At 49.5% G+C, this 6,261-nt stretch overlaps 1 non-coding gene across 1 annotated transcript; it reads right to left on the bottom strand.

Moving 5' to 3' along the window:
- Positions 1 to 955: 955 nt before the first annotated feature.
- On the bottom strand, positions 956 to 1,042 carry TRNASTOP-UCA (transfer RNA opal suppressor (anticodon UCA)). The gene has a single exon. It is a non-coding gene; the product is annotated as a tRNA-Sec (tRNA).
- Positions 1,043 to 6,261: the final 5,219 nt, after the last annotated feature.

The following is a 6,261-nucleotide window of genomic DNA, read 5'->3' as shown; positions in this document are numbered from 1 at the left end:
CCCTGCCAAGCAATTTTGCTTGGCTCAGAGTGGCTTCAAAAATCTGGAGTAACACAACGCAGCGCAAATCACTGGGTAGCGTTACTCTACCCTGGGTAGGTATTCCGTGGGTGTTGTGTGGACATTCCTACACCGCTCCCAGGGATTATGATGCATCCACAAATTTACAAGAACTTGCAAACCTGAGAATGAGCCAAAAACGTACACTTCCCAGGACAGGCTTAACAAGGAGAAATATCTCTATATCTCCTCGTTTCTTCCGCTTTCTATGTGTGAGGCATTTTGCAGAACACATACAAAGAGGAATACGCCTCCCAGGATTGGTTTTGTGCAGGAAGAGGCCCCTTCCTGCACAAAAACATTCCTGCATGTAACACAGGCACCATGGTACAAGGGTGTTTGATGGTGCAAGGCTGCCAAAAGGGTGTCTTTTTCCGGGAAATGGGCAGACATATAAGGGGGAGACTTAATACACTCTATTAATCAGGTTATATTGCAACATATTTTTGTGCTCTGCTGGAATGCTCTAGCTGCTGGAATGCTCTAGCTGCTGGAATGCTCTAGATGAGAGGACGTGCTACGGATTTTACATTGTTTGTTGTACGAAAGGTATTTTTATTCCTAGTTTACAAATGTGATCAAATGGTGTGACTCTGAGTACATGTTGTCACTTTATGTTGTTGTGCCTCAGGGTGTATCAGCTAACCAAGAAAATGGAAGAGCCTAGAGGCGACTCGTTTTGCATGGTTCATTATAATCATGCATTTATGCATTCATGTATTCATTTGTTTCTATTGGGTGCACAGAAAGACTGTGAGACTCCAAGACCTGTGAGCAACGTCTGCAAGAAGTTACTAAATTTTTTCTGATACAAGTTGTGAACACAAACGGCATTGACAAAAAACATAAAATGCTCACCTTTACATTGGCTTGAGACCCATCACAAAAGCTGTATTGCCCAGAAGGTGGAATTGAACCACCCTGTCGCTAGACAGCTACAGGTTTGAAGCCTGCACCCCAGACCACTGATGTTCACCCGGGCAAATACAGAGTATAGAAAAACAGGTATATATATCACAAGAATACATACTCTTTTACTGATAGGGTGGGGGCCTAAATTTGTAATCCGCCTAGCCATCACTATTATCTTCATTGTTTATTGCAGTTCTGGGCTCAGCTCTATGTTTGATTGTCTTAATTTTCCTGCACTGACTGAGTCAAAAGTTCAGAATAGGAACCTTTATCCATATGCAAAACAGAGACAGGCTTTCTGGGTAAATTAGACTTGCTATCAGTCTGGTTTTGTAATGTGGACAAAGTTCAGATAATTCACTGCTAATGTCAGAGTTAACAACAATAGAAGAGAAGAGAAAAGGCCATGCTGATTTGAAGCTACAGAACAAAGGATTAAACAGAGTTTCTTAAAGTCTTACTCTGCTCTGCTCTCCTCTGTCCCCTGTTATTCTACACTTCAAATGTCACTTTCTCCTTTGGTCATCATGGCAGAAGTGGCTCAGGACAGGCCGTTTTGAACTGTCGAGTCAAGCCTGTGACACTGATATTCGTATGAAGGGGCCAGTGTCTGCTCTACCCTTCCTAACATGACTAGTGTAAAGAAAAGCCAAGACACCACTGCATGATTTGTGGAAAGAAAATCCAAGACACCACAACAGTACTCGTGGACAGAGATTCCCAAGATACCACAACATGACTTGTGGAAAGGAAATCCAAGACACCACAACATGATTCGTGGAAAGGAAAGACCAAGACAGCACAACATGACTTGTGTAAAGGAAAGTCCAAGACAACACAACATGACTCGTGGAAAGGAAAGACCAAGACAACACAACATGACTCGTGGAAAAGAAAGACCAAGACACCACAACATGACTCATGAAAAGGAAAGTCCAAGACAACACAACATGACTCGTGGAAAGAAAAGTCCAAGACAACACAACATGACTTGTAGAAAGGAAAGACCAAGACACCACAACATGACTTATGGAAAGGAAAGACCAAGACAACACAACATGACTCGTGGAAAGGAAAGTCCAAGACAACACAACATGACTCGTGGAAAGGAAAGACCAAGACAACACAACATTACTCGTGGAAAAGAAAGACCAAGACACCACAACATGACTCATGAAAAGGAAAGTCCAAGACAACACAACATGACTCGTGGAAAGAAAAGTCCAAGACACCACAACATGACTTGTAGAAAGGAAAGACCAAGACACCACAACATGACTTGTGAAAAGGATAGACAAAGACAACATAGCATGACTTGTAGAAAGGAAAGACCAAGACAACATAGCATGACTTGTGGAAAGTCCAAGAAACCACAAAATGACTCGTGTTAAGGAAAGCCAAGACTCGATAAAATGACTCGTGGAAAAGAAAGACCAAGACACCACAACATGACTCGTGAAAAGGAAAGACCAAGACAACACAACATGAAGGGTGTAAAGGAAATCCAAGACACCACAACATGACTCGTGGAAAGGAAAGACCAAGACAACACAACATGACTCGTGGAAAGGAAAGCCAAGACACCACTACATGACTTGTGTAAAAGAAAGACCAAGACACCACTACATGACTCGTGGAAAGGAAAGCCCAACACGTGCTATGTGCAAATACAAGTGACGCTGTGGTGTCGGTGTATTTATTAATAAATCTAAAGGTTTCGTGACATACCTGTTTCTACTTCAGGCTCTAGTTTTAGGCTTTCTGTGTTTGCCTTTTCTTATATGATGAGCTGTGGTTCCTCCTGGTAATAGTTCCTCCTGGCTGGGCCTCTCGAAGCCTTCTCGCCCTGGGCAGAATTACTTGCAGAGACCATAGACGGGCCTTTCTGTAGGCGGGCGGCCTGCCTGTAAAGTTACCTGGTGATTTCATGTTGCCAAACATGCAACACTCACTCTTGTCCTGTATTTTTCTTGAATAACCTAATGCATTCTGGGAATTGTAGTTGCGAGTCACTCCAGTTGAAGTAAGACACCTGCGCACAGTGCTTTGTAAAAGAAAAGCCTGGGACTTGCACGCTGCAGTCTTGGTGACCTGGATTCACCTGGTAAAACTGTCTGTCACTCGGCAGTGGTGTGAGCTGGGGAACGGACTAGGAACAGGCCACGTGCTGATATGAAAACCGAGCTGAGGATGTTGTGCAAAGCGCCGCAATGCAGTGACAGCCGGGCTGTGACCTCTGAAGTCGGGGTGCAGAGGGCAAGGGCGGCGCCCCAGCAGTGGTGAAGAGCAGAGGGCAGAGGTCAGGAGACCGTGATTTGCCCTCTTATTGCACAGTCTGACAGTAGGAACGCAGAAGAGCAGTAAACCCGTGAGCCTACGAGTGGGCCACGCTTCATTGTCTCCAATAGTTGCATGCTGTGCTTAGGTACGGGTGTGTGTGGGACATTGTGATGGGGCGTGAACACGGCAGCAGAACACACTGACGCAGCCGTCGCTGCCTGGAGGGGTTTAGAGCGGCAGCAAAACAAGCACAGACGTGGGTCACCGTCGTCAAGCGGGGTCTCTCCACATCGCCTCTTCCCTCCTTTCCTGTCCCTCCTATCCACCAATCCTTCCCCCTGTGGTGTCTGCCTTGCTGGGGGTCCCTGATTAAGCGGCATCTGGTAGGCCGTAATGGTAATGGGGAGCACACGTCAAGAACTGCACTGACACAAAGGTAGCTCTCTGGGCCAAGACCCCAGCGGTCTTGAACCCCTTTATTTAAACCCTTGGGCAAGCCCGCCCACGGGGTGTGGGGATGCGTGAAGTGGCATACGTGGACGGGCCCGGTTTCTCCGTCACTACATCCCTCCAATCTTTTAGATACAAGAACCCAACAGATCATACTTCAGTCCTTCTTGGCTCACCACACAAAGTCTCTCAGTCTTTGGCTAGGGGTTGGGTTTGGCCGGAGACCATACTTCTGTCTCCGGGGGTTCTTGTTGACTTCCAACCCTTCGCCGTTCCTCTCTCTCACAGAAGATTCAGTCTCTTGGCTCGGTAATTCCTCCTCCTCTTCTCCTTCTTCACCATCGGGACGGCGTGTGTGACCAGGGGTGCCAGAGATGTCATTCACGGGGGCTGCCCCTTCTCCATCTTCGTAGTCCCTGTTACTTTGTTCAATATCTGGCACACATCCCGTGGCATTCTTGAACCAGGAGGTATTCCTTGTGACCACGCGGAATCCCCGCACGGCCGACACCATGGTGCAGTGGACATTCACAACTTCCCACACTTCTGGTTCGAACGGGGTGCGGTACTTCCAGTTCGGGTGTCGATCTTTGACCACAACCTGGTCTCCCACACGGATGCTTGTGGATTGGGCTCTCCGAGCCTGACTCGCCTTGTCGTTTGATGCTTTCCTGCAGGCTTGTGCTGCCTCCGATTCCAGCATGGGGGGACTCCACGACTTGTCCGCTGGAACACAGTCTCTGGGTGCCCTTTTGAACACCAGATGAGCCGGGGCACACTGGGTGGTGCAGTGTGGGGTGTGGCGGTAGGCACCAAGGAACTGCGAGATGCACTGTTCAGCATTTTCTCCCTTCTCGACTCCGATCCTGTGCGCTCGGTTCATTGTGTGAATGAACCGCTCCACCTCTCCATTCGCCTGGGGCCATTGAGGTGTGATTTTCCAGTGCTTGATACCTCTTGAGGCCAGGTACTCTTGGAAGTTTCTGCCTTGGAAAGGCGACCCATTATCTGATTTGATCTCATCAGGTAATCCCATCATGGCAAAGATGCATTCCAGCGCCATCTGGACTTGAAGGAACACTGTCGACGACACCACCTCTACCACAGGGAACTTCGAGTGGCAGTCAATGAGCACCATCGTGTTCCGGCCGTCCGGGAAGGACCCAAAGTCAGTGCTTACTTTGGACCACAGTTCTAAGCATGGGTCCTCCGTGATCACTGGATGGGGGGCAGGGTCACTGCCCGTGATATTGCAGGAGACGCAGGCATGCACCATATCTTCGACAGCAGCGTCCATTCCCGGGGAACCAGACCTTGTTCCTCAGCCTACGCTGAGTTCACTTTGCACTCTTAATACTTGTTATCTGAAGAGTTGTTCCTCGGCAGCGAGAGAGCTGACTGCATCCAGGAAGTGACGCCAGTTTCGGTTGGTTAATGTGGTCTTGACCTTGATGAGGCACTCGTCCTCTTCTGTCACTTTTCCGATGTCTTCAAGTGTGAGGGCGACGGGACAGGCGTCAAGAGAGACCATCCGAACAAACTCCTCGGTATCGTAGTCCTCTGGGAGCGTCGTCTCCAGCAGCGCCATGCCGGGGTGGCGTGACAGGAAGTCGGCCGGGTTGTCGGCGCCGGGTCGGAAGACCACCTCAAAGCGGTATGCTTGCAACTGCACTGCCCCCTTTCGATCCGTGGGGGAGCAAGTCGGGAGGACCCAGCGAAGAGCGTCACAAGCGGCTTGTGATCCATGACAAGGCAGAACTCGTGCCCGTAGAGGTATAGGTGGAAGTGCTGACATGCCCATCGGATGGCCAAGTCTTCACGCTCAATTTGTGAATACCTCATCTCTGTGGCGGTCAGCGCCCGGCTGGCATATGCGGTCGGGACCCATTCTTTGGACTCTGTCTCCTGCAACAAGACTGCTCCCAGTCCGACGGGGCTTGCATCTACCACAACCTCAGTGCGCCAGTTGGGATGAAAATATGCCATGACGCGGTCATCGATGAGCGCCTCCTTGACGGCCTGAAACGCTAGATCTTCTTTCGCGGACCAGACCCACGGTTGGCTGGACTTTGTGAGGGCACGGAGGGGCTCAGACAAGGATGCTAGGTTGGGGATGAACCGGCCACAGTATGTGGCCATCTCCAAGAAGCTCCGAACTTCAGTGGCAGATGTTGGCCTCGGGGCGGAGCGTATGGCCTCCACTTTCTTCGGGTCCACACGCAACCCCTCTCTCGAGAATATGTACCCGAAGAAGTCCATGGATTCTTGATAGACTGAGCACTTTGCTCTGTGCAAGGTGAGTCCATTGTCCGGAAGCCGTTGCAGGGTTGCTCGAAGGTGCACATGGCGCTCCTCACGGGTTTTGGAGAATACCAAGATGTCATCACTCAGATTTATTACACCCTGTAGGCCCGAGAGGGTCTCTCTTATGGCGTTTTGGAACACCTCCGCCGCCGAGAAGACACCAAAGCTTAGCCTCTTGTATTGCCGTAATCCAACATGCGTGGAAAATGTCGTAATGTTTCTGCTGTCCGTGTGCAGTTCCAATTGATGATAACC

This window comes from Triturus cristatus, chromosome 1_1, assembly GCF_964204655.1.
Source record: "Triturus cristatus chromosome 1_1, aTriCri1.1, whole genome shotgun sequence".
Taxonomy (NCBI): Eukaryota; Metazoa; Chordata; class Amphibia; order Caudata; family Salamandridae; genus Triturus; species Triturus cristatus.
Note: the sequence above shows the minus strand (reverse complement) of the source record. Positions and strands in the feature narration are given on the sequence as shown.